Raw genomic sequence first — 14,294 nt, 5'->3', positions numbered from 1 at the left:
GCTCCAGCTTTCTCACCAAGTGCATTACCCTTTCTTTGACAAGGCCAGAGCATCGAACCATCCAACTGCCTAGTGTAGTAGCAGTTTTCCTCCACAGCACTTGCATCACAAGCCAGGGGACATGATTGAAACAAATGTCGTTACGATATTTCCATAGAGTCCAAAGGACAGCAAAATGTAGCAGACAGTCTGCCGAGTGATTTTTGTTATTAAACCACCAGGCCAGCATGTCATCAACGGACATTCCAGTGTTCTTATTAGATATATCAAAAATCACTCTCCATAGTTCTATCGCAACAACACAACCAAAAAACAGATGTTCAATAGATTCAGATTCACCACAGAAAAGACAAGTAGTATCTTCTACATGTTGTCTTTTTTGCACATCGTCTCTTGTTAATAATTTGTTTTTGGCCATGAGCCAGAAAAGATCTGAATCCTCAGGGGGACATTGATATTCCAAATAACTGGTAGGTTACCCGGCCTAATCCCCCTAAAATTAACAATGTTGTAAAAAGATTTTACAGTGTAGACACCCTTCGCTTCATAATTCCAGCGAATGGCATCTTCCTTGTCCTCCAGATTAATATTACTAATGCGGCTGAACAGATCATTCCAATCAGCTAACATTTTTTGGGTGAAACACCTCCTAAAAGTAATTTTAAGGTTAGTGCCATCCCAAACTTCAGTGATAGAAATATTATGGTCATTAGCAACAGTGTATAAGTCCCAGTATTGGGTATCTAGGGTGGTATGCCCAATCCACTAGTCTTCCCAGAATCTAACACTATTGCCATTTCCAACTGTCCAGGAATATCCCATACTAGTGGCTTTAGCAGCCCAAAGGATCCATTTCCAAAAGGGGGAAGCATCATTGCTAGGGCAAGTAAAAATGTTAGGGCTATGAGTTTTATATTTGGCATCAATGATTTGCTTCCAAATCTTGCCTTCATCCAGGAAATATCTCTTAATATAGGAAGCTGGCATAGATTCATGTCAGCAATATTGGGGATACCTAGGCCCCCATGTTGCTTTTGTAGGGTCACATTCCCCCAGGCAGCAAGGTGATATTTATGATGCCCCTCATAATCATCCCAAAAATAGTGAGATAGTTGAGAATTAATTAGATTTATGGCCCATTTTGGAATTTAATAATCCCCATGAGGTATCCAGGAATAGTGGCCAGACAGGTCTTCACTACTGTGAGTCTCTTGCCAGAAGACAGTAATCTCCCTCTCCACCCAGCTCCTCTTTTGATAATTTTATCAACAGTAGGCTGGAGCTCACTTTTTTTTTGTTTTCTGTGATGGAAAGGAGCACCTAAATACTTAATAGGGAACTCACTAAGCTTGCAACCAAGGATTTGAGCAAATATATTGGCATCATCCTCATTTATATTAATGGGCACTAGGTCACATTTGTGAAAATTAATTCTCATACCAGATAATTGTTCAAAACAGGAAAGTAACCATTTAAGGTTTCTGGCATGCGATGTGTTATTACTAAGGAAAAGTAAAGTGCCATCAGCATATTGCATACTTATGATGCCAGCTGAATTGGAGCTAGGGAAAAGTCCTTCAAGGATATTGTTCCTGGAGGCTTTAACAAGGATTCTAGTAAAAACATCAGCTACTAAGTTGAAAATCAGAGGGGAATATGGGTCCCCTTGTCTTACTCCTTTACCAGCAACAAAGAAATCGCTGTTGCTGTTATTAATATTGACGCCAACAAAGCCTTTGTATAAAAGGGATTCAACTTTTTTCATCCATTTAGTACTAAATCCTCTCTTATGCATCATGTCCATCAGAAACTCTTTGTTGATCATGTCATAAGCTTTTTCATAATCCAACTTAAACACAAAACCAGATTGCTTACTGGAGTGTAAAGAATGAATAACTTCATGAGCTGCAATAATGCTCTCAGCAATAAATCTACCTTTTATAAAGGTTGTCTGGTTCAAAGAAATTAATTCTTTGCAAATAGGGCCAAACTTATTAGTGGCACATTTAGCAAAGATCTTAAAACTGCAATTAATCATAGCAAGAGGCCTAAACTTCTCCATTCTAGTGGCATCAGCCTCTTTAGGAACTAAAGTAAGTAGGGAGAAGTTGAGTCTAAATAAGTCTAGATCACCTTTCTCCCAATCCTGAAACAAAGCAAACAAGTCACCTTTAATAAGGTCCCAAAATTGCTGATAAAATAGAAAAGGAAATCCATCTGGCCCAGGAGCTCCTTCAGCATATGAGCCAAACACAACATCCTTGATTTCCTTTTCAGAGAAGGGGGTGTCTAAGATGCAATTATGTGCATCAGTAACCTTCTCTCCATCTTCCCAAAAGTCATCTTTTAGGTTAATGTTAATTTTATCTTGGAAACCAAATAATTTTTTGTAGTAATTCACAGCAATATTCATGATACCTTCAGGGTCAGTTACGGTACCTTCATTACCTTCGAGCGCCATGATCTGCTTCTTTCTCCTCTTTTGATTAGCTACAGCTTTAAAGTAGCCAGCATTTAAGCTCCTTCTAGTATGTCTCTCTCTCTGGATCTCTGTCTGGCCTTGATTTCTTCTTTCCTCTAGATTTCTTCCAAGTCCCCTGCATTTTTTTGATCCTTCTGTTAGTGTTAGGAGAAGAAGGATTGGATTCAGAAAAAATATCCAGACAGTTATACTCAGCCACCAAGGCTTATTTGTTCCTGTTCTGCTCTGCCTCATAGTTAGCCATCCACCCTTTAATGGCTTTTCTGGAACTTCTAATCTTGAACTGCCAGACATCTATTGCCTTTTTAAAAGGGCATTTAGCAGTCCAAGCTTTAATCACAACATCTCTAAACCCATCTACTTCCAAGCACCACTTTTCAAATCTGAAATGCTTGTCTTTGGGAATGGAGAAAGCACATGTATTAATCACCAAAGGAGTGTGATCACTCCCTAATCTAGGGAGGGCTTTAAGGTGCACACCAGGGGAAGTAGAGGCCCAATCAGTGGTCATGAAAACTCTATCTATGGTAGCCATCACTAATTTTTCTTGGTTATTGCCCCAAGTGTACTTCCTCCCATTAATCTTGAGCTATAATAGCCCATATCTATTAATCCAGTCATTAAAGAGGTCAGCCCAGTGTTGATTAATAACACCAATGTTTTTATCACTAGCCTCTCTAATAAGATTGAAATCACCACCCACCAGGGTGGGCCCTGTCCAGTCAGTCAGTAGGTTGTGGAGTTCATTAATGAAATCCATTTTAGACTGGTCATAGGTAGAACCATAGACAGAAACAAGCCTCCAAACAGAGAGATCCTGTTTGTTTTTAAGCAAGCAAGAAATACTGAAATTGTGCAAATCACATTGTACTAAGTCAAATAGATCCACTTTACATCCAATCAAAATCCCTCCCGTGGTGTTAATTGCAGGGAGCCATTTCCATTGGAAATCAGATCTGGGATCAAAAGCTTCAAGATGAAGAAGAGTAAATTCTTCTTTCTTGGTCTCAGAAATACAAATAAAATCAGGACTATTGGCTCTAATGAGCTCTTTCAATTTGTCAACTTTAATGGGGCCATTCAGCCCTCTAATGTTCCAAAAAATACCTATCATTTAATAATAAAGTCAATTTTCCTTCTCCCTCTACACGAGTTAGTTTTCCTATTGACCTCAATCTAGGGGGAGTCTGATTTAGGGATCACATTCATATGTGTCCCCTCCTCTGGCTCAACATTAATCCCATGATTGACAGTAGAATCATTAAATTCCTCACCAGTAATATCAATACTAGTAGGTAAAAATACAACAGGATTCTCAGAATTAAATTTAGCAAGCCTATCTAACTCAATCTGCTTAATAATGCAAATGTTATCTCTGGTATTATCCCTGCTATCACCCAAGTTAATACCTGAGCACTCTGCAGTTTTAATTAGGAGAGAATCATCTAAGCAAGCAAAAGAGTTATGTGTACCTTTTCTTATTGTAGTTTTTTTCAGGTTTTTAATTTGCTTTAACTCCTGAGCTTTTTGAAGAGCTGGTCTGTTATCTCTATTGTTTCTGGTGCTAACCCTAGAGGCCACCATAGGGCCCCACTTCTGCTGAGTACTAGTGCACTTCTGAGAAATAGGCTTGTCAGCAGCAGCTTCAAATTGCTCAAGGAGAGGGGTGACCATTGTATCATAGTGTCTCTTCTTCACTGCCTCTAAGTAGCTTTTGGTCATAGGTGCACCCAGGAGCTTGGAGGAGACAAGATTCTCTTCATTGGCTCTGGGAGCAGGTGTAGAGCACTTTTGCATAGTCCTGGCTCCATTGGATCCAATAGTTTGATGCTTGTCTTTGGTATTAGTGTCGTTATTTCCAGTATCCATATCTTCTCCTAGTAAGTCATCACCACTGGAATCAAATTCGTCCTCAGTATGCTTGTTTCTGAGAGGGATTGTTGTCATCAGGGCCTGGAGGATTATCTGACTCATGACCACTAACAGCCTCAGACTCCACAGTAAACTTCAGCAAATACAGCTCATGGTGTATCTCCACCATCCTATCCCTGGGAATCTTAGTAGAGTCTCTCACAGCTACCTGGATCCTCACCTTCTCATAGAAGCTCCTGAAGATAGTGTGCCAATCAACATTAACAAGGACCCCAAGCATAGTAGATATTTGAGAGATAATGTTCCAGGATATCCACTTGGGAGGCAGTCCTTCAATCACAATCCAAGTTTCCTCCAGAGTAACATAGGCTGGCATTTCTCCATTCCAGTCACTAAAAGATATAGTCTCTCCTTCTTTCTTCAGGTTAATGGATGGGTATTCTACCAGATCTTTGATCTTCTTGTTAGGGGGAAACCTGACAATGAACTTTTTCTCATCATATCTTCTGATCTACCAGGGCCAGTTAGTTTTCCACATATCAGAGAAACAAAGCCCCAACTCTTTCTCAGTGATCTCTCCTTTTTCAATTAGGACTAGGCCAACATTCCCAAAGTTTAGCCACTCGCAGTCTTCCTTGCAGTTTCAATATGAAAAAAATCCTAGACCATTATTGGCACTCCCCCAATACATAGCAGCAGGGTAGGGTTTGTACCAAGTGGGACATGTATCCATGTGGTGGCCAGGGGTCTTGCGGCTGAAACACACTTTTGGGGTGGGGCACATGCCCACAAAGTGACCTGGGAGACCACAGTTGTAGCAAATCACCCCAATGAACTTAGGATCAACATTAAAGGAGGAGGATTCATCACTAGCAGTAGTAGGAGTTGCCTGCTTGACCTTTTGATTCTTCTTTTTTCTTATTTTTGCTAGATTCCGGCTGGTTGTTCTGCACACTTCCTCCAGTAGATGATCCACTGCCTCCAAACTGAACCTGCTGCATCTAAGGACTGAATTGTTGAGGAAAAACCTGAGTAGGAGGCAAATGCTGGAAGGGGAACTACTGCTGATTCGCCCACTGTGGCATCTGCTGCATCTGAGGATTCCAGCCCCCCTGATAGCCATACATCTGCCCCCTGCCTGCATGATAGCTTGAGCAGAACCAACTGGAAACAGAGAGGGCTTGGTGTAGATCGACATATGCGGCGGAGCAGCTTGAGGCGCCTGAGGAACCAACTGCGGTGGAGCGGTCCCATCCTGCCCCGACGGAGTGGGAGCAGGAGGACGACCATTGCGGCCCCTCCCCGAGCCATATCTTCCTCCACGGTTGCTAGCATCTCTTCCTCCTCCCGCCATCTTGACAATGGAAGCAAAAGGAATCTTGCCGGATTTCCTTGCCCAGTAATCTCGAGAGAAGGAGAAAGATTTTGGAGCTGACAGACGATCTGATTTACCGACTGGGTGGCAATCCGCTTCAGTGAACTCTCCAGAAGTGAATTTATCCTTTCGAACCCACACCAGATTGGATATGAAGAAACTGCTAGGGGTAGGACGAACCCTAGCTTCCCCCCGACCCGGGCCCTCCTGGTGCGGATCCGGAAGGGGAGGCGCCTTTTGAAGAGGCGCAACCACTCCACCCGCTGGTTTTGGGACGAGACAAGCGGGGTCCGCCGACAGCTGCACACTGACCTGGAGGGCCCTCCTGGCAGTGGCTCTTCGACCCACAACTCTCTTCACCGGCGAACATAACAGCATCGGCGGCGGCGAAGCACGCCTACTCTTGGCATCACTGCCTCTTCTGCACGCCACAGGTGAGCCAGGGGGCGTGGATACTTGAACACCAGCCGAGCTCAATCTCGAATTGACGGCGGCGGCCAGGACGAGATGTTTTGCAGCGGCGCACCTGATGGAATCACTCCCAGCATGCCCTCCCATCTCAGCACCCTGCGAGGATCCTCTGATTTCGCCTCCGTCCTCGCCCACTTCACGAACTCGGCCGACGGGGAGTGCGGGTAGGCAGGCATCCTCATCCTCTCCGCCACTGTAGCCTCGTCGTAGATCCGCTTCGCCAGGATCCTCTGTTCTCCCTCTGCTCTCAAACGACAAGTCTCTGCATATCTGCTCGCCGCGGCTCGCGTATCTGGATCTCTCGCCGCCGCCACCGCCTGATCCGCCGCCTTCCATTCCTGAACCCGCCGAATCCAAGCCGCAGCGTCGCGAATCCTTGTCGCCCATTCCACCCACCTCCAATCCCCCGTCGCCATGAGAATCGCATGCGGGAGCCGTGAAATCAGTCTCACCAACTCCGCGAAGGCTTCTTGGACTTGGGGAGGGAATCGAGTGGGGGAATGGGGAGGGGGAGGGGGAGCGGCCTCGGCCGCCGGATCCGGTCTTCGCCGCCGTGGAGGCATGCCGCGAGGATGGCGCGGCGAGATCTGCGGTGGGGGCAATGGCGAGCGGGAGGCGTGGAGTCGCATGGTTGGGGAGCGTGGGGAGCGCCATCTTGAGACGATTCTAGCAATCACATAATACTTGAGCGTGGGGAGCGCCTTCTTGAGCGTGGGGAGCGCCTTCGTTTCTCTAAAAGATCTTATAGTATTTAGATATCTCGGCTTCGGGTAGTAATATTTCCTTCCCTGCCATGCTTCCTAATTATAATACATGTGCTTCTATGGTCTAGATAACTTGCTCCATTTATGTTGTACATAGATTAAACTGTCTCTTATTTCTCATATGTGCTTCCGTTGTATAGATGTATTGCGCACGCGATGCGAACCATGCATCATTAGTTTCCTGACCGATGCGACCACCCGAAGGCATCGCATGTGCTTAACTCCACCACCAGCTCACCGACGAGCTTGTAGCCGCTCCACCAGGATTGTGCCCTGCTCTAACTGCAGTTTTGGCCTGTAACCTTGCCGGAGGGCCGTCAGGGTTTGGGAATGAGGCCAGCAGGGATAGGTTCTCACGCCATGGAGGCTGACTTACTAGGCGATGTTGTATCTCAACATCACCTACGACGAGGGTGAAGCACATGTGAGTCCCGATTGATGCACTAGTTTGAAATTGATTGCACGTATTGTTTATTCATCATTAATGAATGCAATGCAAGAACCATAGTTTGTATTGTTCTTTTTTCATTGGTACATCTCCATTATTTAAGCATGATGGAGTTCTTCTCCATAGCTCTTGGATTTGTTCATCGATATTTGTTAAATTTGTCCCATGATTATGTTTTGGGTTGCAGGAAATATAGAAAAATGTAGTAAGATGTAGCACGTCTTTCCACAAGGTCATGGTGTGAGAGATAAGGTCTTCACACTTTCGGTTGGAGTTCATATCACTGACGTAGATGGTGCAGTGCTTCGCGATCACCATGAAAGCAAATTCTCCATTTAACTGGGACAAATGTTTCGCCATTGTGGAAACATATCCCCATGTGTATAGTTTAAATGCATATATTTCCCTTTTGACCGAAAGAAATATATGATTGTATCATAATTCTCTAATATATGAAAATAGTATGATAATGATTTAGAGCAACTCTAGCAGACCCCGTATCCGGCGTAAACCCGCATAATTCCGGCGATTATACGGCCTCGGCCCATTTTTCTGGCCAGACTAGAGCCCGCATCGGTGTCCGCCCCGTAAAACTTTTTGCCGCAGCCCGCAAACGCAACCCCCGAGCCACTATAACAGTGGGTTTGCGGGGCAGATGCGGGCCGAAACCCTATCCTCCCGCAGCCGCGTTTCCCTCCAATTCCCCACCGCGCCGCTCGATTTCTCGCCACCGGCGAGCCTTGAACCACCATGGCCGACTCGGGGGATGAGACGGAGCGCCGCCGCCGCGCCAGATCTGACGCCGCGCGCAAGCGGGGGGCGCGTCGGTGGCTCAACCACGGTGCCCGGCCGCCGCCGGCATTCAACCGGCGCGAGCTCGACGAGTTCGAGCTCGAGCGCGCCCGTCGCCGCCGCGCCTCCTCCGGCAACTGATCCGCAGGGAGCTCCTCCGGCTACGGGTCCGCGGGGTGCTCATCCGCGGGCGCATCGAGCTCGCGGCTCATTTCGGTGAAGAGGGAGCCGGAGAAGGCCGTGCCCGATGCGCCACCGCGCCGAGGCGTCATCGGACCCGAGGACTACCTCCCACTGGGGCAGGAGGAGCTCCTCGAGCGCGTCGTTCGCGCGTCGTTCTCGAGCGGTCGGCGAGGGATCAGGAGGAGATGGAAGAGCGCATCCGGAGCGAGCTCAAGTACGAGCAGCTCTTCCTCGAGACGGGCCTCACGTCATCGCAGGCGCACGCATCGAAGGAGGCCGACTTGCGCGTGATGAAGGTGGAGCAGGCGAAGCTCTACATCGACCTCGACTCCGACTCCTCCGACTCCGACTGATTGCCGCCGATGGGCAGCTACGCAGGAGCTTCGGTGAGCTCAATTTTGTTGTAGTGGTGAGGTAGCGTAGGCCCTGTGAGCATATCTAACCTTTATGTATGTATGTGGCGTGTACGAACTTATTATGCAAAGAAGAACCATGTATGCGAGCGAGCTCTGGCGAGCTGCTGCTTAAATTTCTTGTGCGAAACAACTTTTTTTAAAATTTAGGGGTTTGTTTGCGGTTTCTAGTCTGCCGCCGCAAAATTCGGCCTGCATAACCGTCCCCGTGCGACCTGCAAACACATTTTACAGATCGACAAAATGCGGGGTCTGCTAGAGTTGCTCTTAGAAGCAGAATGTATATCTTTGGGGGTGGGTTCTCCATTGTGGCCAGGCGATGCAAAACCTGAGCATATGCGAGTAGGGCGTTTTGGTGCCCAGGGTCATCTGCACCCGGTTAGAAAAAAATTCGTAAAAAATTCCAAATAAAATTTGTGTGGTAGACAATTTGATGCGTGATGCCCGCTCCAAATTTCAAGTCATTTGGACATATGAGCAGCTCTCAGCAAAAAGACAAATCGGGCCAAAACAGTATATGAACAGTAAACATTTTTACAGACCCCCAATTTGTTTTTTTTGCTGAGTGCTACTCATATGTCCAAATGAATTGAAATTTGGAGCGGGCCTCACGCATCAAATTTTCTACCACACAAATTTTATTTGGAAATTTTTGAATTTTTCTAGTATTTGTTTTGATTTTTTTCGTCGGCGCGGGTGCAGATGAGCTCGGGTGCAGAAATGGATTTTTGAGCATATGCGTCTTTTTGTTGTATGGAAGCAAATCCTCTTTTTTTTTTCTAAAGATGCAGGTTCAAAATTCTTTGGAAGCAAGTTTCCAATTTCTTTGGACCTAAAAACATAATTTTTTGGAAGCAAAGTCCCAACTTATGACCTGTTGTAACTATCATACTCTAAATCGAATCAATCTTTGGTTACAACGGAAGCAATATTCATGGGCCGCCGATTGCCATGTAAGCACTTTGCGTGATCGATCAATGCACAAATATAACTAGATGGAAGTAATTGCCCCAGAAGAAAATTCTAATATTTTTAAAGCATTGCTTTCAGAAACAAATTTTAAACATGCTAAGTGCTCTTTTATGGCACACTCGAAATAATTTTCTAGTCGCTTGAAGCATGTTTTTGTTTGCGTAGTAGACACAAATACGATCAACTTGATAGAAGCGGTCGTCAGTTACCATGGATGCAATTTGTTTGGCTGATTGAAGCAAACAAATTCTAACATTACGGAAGGAATCTCCATTACCAAACAAATTCTAACTAGATGGAAGCCAAAAAAATAGATGAAAGCAAAGTGCATTCCCCATGGAAAGACTTCATAGGCTCACGTGTACAATACAGACCCGAAATAGTGATTGAAAACAAATGGTATGGAAGAAAGTCACAAGCAAAACACACAGCATTGCGCCCAATCAATTTGATATGCCCTGATTATTAGTAGTTGGTAGGAAACAAATTGATTGCATTTAGTGCAACGCGAGAGCAGGTCTCACGCGAGACCCATCCTGATGGATGACACGTGGCATTCACAAATCACAAAGACCTGGTCTCATATAATTTTTTTCCCAAACTAACTAATGGGTCACACTTTTTAAGGAAGCAATCCCGCTTGAGGCTGTACTGCCGAATCTGATGGTCTGATCCCTAGTACTAGAACATAACATCGGGTACAGGCAGACATCTCTAACACCAACAAGATGTGGCTTAGGCAACGGCCATCTGTCATGAGCAAAAAAGTTCAAGTCAATGAAGAAATCTATTTTAAACAATGTATAGATACATAATATTAACGTGTGTCAGGAAGAATACCTGTTTCCATCAGTATTTCTGTGTGTCCCGCCAGGCAACATCCATCTGTTGTTTATCAAACATTTCAAAAAGCATATGAGTTACTGAATAAATTTATTTGAAACAATATATTCATAGTTTCAAGGTGTGTAAGAAAGATTACCTGTTTTTGTCACCCTCCATAATAGTATCATCTGCACTAGCCCTGCAAGCACACCCAAAGAAAATTACCCCAAGAAACCGAGTAACTTTAAACCAATGACATATCAGCTTAATGCATTTAAAAAAACAGAGAAAGTAGGAGAAGGCGATAGCCATGAGGGCAAGGACAAGTACAGTATAAAGTATATGATAATAAGAGATAACACCAGAACACAACTATGAATTGATTTATCCAAATCATGCACCATTACATCACCACATCAGAGAATAGTAATACACTTTGGCACACTAAGTGCATACTGCATAGTACATACACATTGTTATATCAGCCCAAACCCAATAATGTTTAAGTGAAAATGATTGAACAATGTTCACAGGATAAATTTCCTAAAACGTACAAACTTCTTACTTAAGAAAAGGCATACCATCCTTTATTTACGTTCAACAAGAGGCGGCAAATAAGATCCCTCGGCAGGAACGGAGTTTCTTCCTCATCATAAAAGTCCATTCCAACAAAATTCCTATATGTGTCAATAAGAGGGCCCCCTATCCCAGCCTAGCAAAACAACAATAACATCATACAATGATTAGACACATATCGTTTGATAGATGTAGTGATTTCTTATGTTAGTATTCCAATGCTAATAATTGTTTGCCATGTTAAAAGTTACTCCCTCCGTAAAGAAATATAAGAGCGTTTAGATCACTAAAGTAGTGATCTAAACACTGTTATAATTCTTTACAGTGGGAGTACAGGGAAAGTCCACAAGAAATACCTTGGTGATTTTACAGGTGGACACACAAAGTTCTGTACAATCAAACTTGCTTTGTTTGCCAATCAACACCTTACCCTCGACAGCCATTAGTTTGCGATACGCAAAAAGACAACCTACAGCTATTACGTCCATAGATGAGGTAACTGGACGCCCACTGATTTGTATTGCATGAGGATCCCAGCATCCAATAATGTCAACAAGAGCAACTTATAATGTAAATTGTAACCCTTCAATATCCCTACAACTCGAAATTTATTTGGAAGGCAAACTTCAATCTGCAATGATAAGGTTATGTTAACCAGTATCCAAAATGAGAAGGCAAAAATAATAATAACAATAATAATAGCAATTAGCAGTAACAACCCTCAAGGTATCATCAATCATGTGTGCATCACCCGGAACTCTAACCAAACTTGCCGAAGTCAGAATTGTTGCAGAACATGCATTGCACTCTATAAATACACCTGTGCAAGCAATTTTTTTTGCAAATCCTACAGAGATAGTTATTTCAGTTATCAATCAATGATCAATTAAAACATGAAACTGTAAGGACTATGTAACAGAGTCATCACCATTGAATGAAGCAAGTGAGACAACACTTCGATTCATTTCTGAAGCAAGACTTTTGCTTGATTCTGAAGCAAGTTGGGCAGCAGTTTTCTTCAGAAGAGAGCCATCACTTCCCTTCATTTCTAAAACAACACCTTTGCATGGATTATGCAAGATATCCTCGTCGAATGTATCTTCGAGACGATTAATGATATGGTTTTCTAGCATGATACACAAGTTAAAAATACTCGGTAAATAAACAGGGTTTTTCAAGTGTGCATGTGCAACATAAGGAACTACTCAGCAAAACGGGTGCAATGTACATTGGCTGCCAAGGGGTAACGGGTACACTTGTAGTTTCAATCTGTAATCCTAGACATATTAGACTAGATGGTGACGGTCCATCTTCCTTCCACGACACCTGCCCTCCACTAAAAAGTAACTTCCTGACTAGTGGGGTCATCAATCCACCATTTCCACATCTTGTTTTATTGTTTGCTAATTATGTCATATGAGTATTCCTCACAGTTTTGATGCTACTACGTTGTCTTGTTTTGCTAACTCCAAGTCAGTTTTGTGGCAGCGGATTTGCAGAGACTGAAACTGATGTGCCACATGCATGATTACATTTATTTTTATGAGTTCCATACCAACAAGTGGGCATTCACCTAGTTTATCCAAAAAAAAAATTGCTGCCTAATGCAAGGTGAGGACATAAGTGAACCATATGTTAGTACTAAACTACTAATTAGTCAGTATGTTTTTGCTATGTACAAACAGCTAGGTCGTTTATATCTCATAAAATTGGATGATGTCGTTCAGCTTGGCCATGTAGCCAATTAGAGCTGAGACCTTCGATTGGTCTTTTGCTTGGATTGTTAGACCTCCACACAAGGAGGAACCACTATTGAGACTTTGGGGTTCGACGTCTGTCTCAAAGGCACAGCCACGCCTCTTTGGTCCAGGGCTGCACCATGCTAGCCTTACAGCCAACATCCTATGAGATAATTTCGCTCACCTCCTCGAATATTGTAACATGGTGCTCCTGCCATTGTTTTGAGGAATGCTCTTGTAGCATCATCAACCACGTCCTTAACACTGCAGCACAATGTGGAAAACTCACTGTGATAAATCGACCATACACAAAATGAGCTATAACAAGGGAAATATAGAACAAGAAGGGAGCAAAATAGTTGCAGATATTTCACAGCAGAGAAATTTAAGAAAATCTTAAACAATTTCTCCATTGGTCATCTTAAATCTAGGTTTACAGTGTAGCAGAAATATGTATTAGCGCCAGGATTGAAATAACAACCTTTAATCTAGTACAGTGCAACTGCAGCTTGTTGGGCTACAGGAAGAGATTGTCACAGATGCAGGGCAACAAGAGATGCCAAAAAACACATAAGTACAGAATAGCTAATGGGACACTTCTTAGGATAAATTCATAAACCACGGAAGCTGCTGTTTGGCTTTGAGAATGATACACCTTACACAATGTCAAATAGAAATAGGGGAGGGAGATGCAGTATATGATGCAGTAAGAGAGAAGCATTGACAAGCCAAACATAGTGTGTGCTTCATCAATAATGAGAGTGCGCATACCTGACCATCCCGTTAACCCCCAAGAATCGAAGAATTGCAGCCCTTCGTACATAGGGGGTCTTTCTTTCTTTGGTACAGGAGCAGTTCATCCCAACGAAGTTGCCATCAAAATCAACAAGGGGGCCTCCAATCCCCACCTAGCACAAAATTGAGGATGAAGTTAAGCATGAAAAATGCAATTTATAATGCCTGATACTAAGAATATGCATCATCACAACAATGATAGAATGCAGATTAAGCAATACATGCACTATACAAACTAAAGCGCTAGCTCATCTTGTCGATCTGGTATGTGCTGAACATTGTCTGATCAGGTCGAGCACTTGGAGAGGCAAGATCTACTCCGCTTGTGTCCATTAATAGTCCTGAATTGAAATTGCGACATACAGCTGCTACCTTCCTATAAGGCTCAAACTGTATGTCACGGTCAAGACTGACATGTGTGGCATTAACACCAGCGACGTTGACAATGAAAAACTCAACATATATCTCAGGATCCGCTATCCACCCAGTGACAGTCTCATCATTCGGAAGGCGTACTTTAATCTGAAATGAGCACAAGTCAATGGCTGTACTGAATTAATGGTTACACGTGCGTGCGTGCGTGCGGG

General features: G+C 43.8%; 1 protein-coding gene and 1 pseudogene across 2 annotated transcripts in view; both read right to left on the bottom strand.

Moving 5' to 3' along the window:
* Window positions 1-6,899, bottom strand: part of LOC119302603 — an 8,416-nt gene extending 1,517 nt beyond the window's left edge. The window contains exons 1-2 of one of the 2 annotated variants that reach the window (XR_005147667.1): window positions 3,955-6,899; window positions 2,440-2,597 (exon numbers count right to left, since the gene is read on the bottom strand). The gene's annotated coding sequence lies outside the window, so the exon portion shown is untranslated. The remainder of the gene's footprint in view (window positions 1-2,439; window positions 2,598-3,954) is intronic. The other variant, XR_005147668.1, reaches the window with a different exon arrangement.
* A 3,478-nt stretch (window positions 6,900-10,377) lies between these two features.
* Window positions 10,378-14,294, bottom strand: part of LOC119299909 — a 6,939-nt pseudogene continuing 3,022 nt past the window's right edge.

This window comes from Triticum dicoccoides, chromosome 5A, assembly GCF_002162155.2.
Source record: "Triticum dicoccoides isolate Atlit2015 ecotype Zavitan chromosome 5A, WEW_v2.0, whole genome shotgun sequence".
Lineage (NCBI taxonomy): Eukaryota > Viridiplantae > Streptophyta > Magnoliopsida > Poales > Poaceae > Triticum > Triticum dicoccoides.
This window is presented reverse-complemented; position numbering and strand designations above follow the sequence as displayed.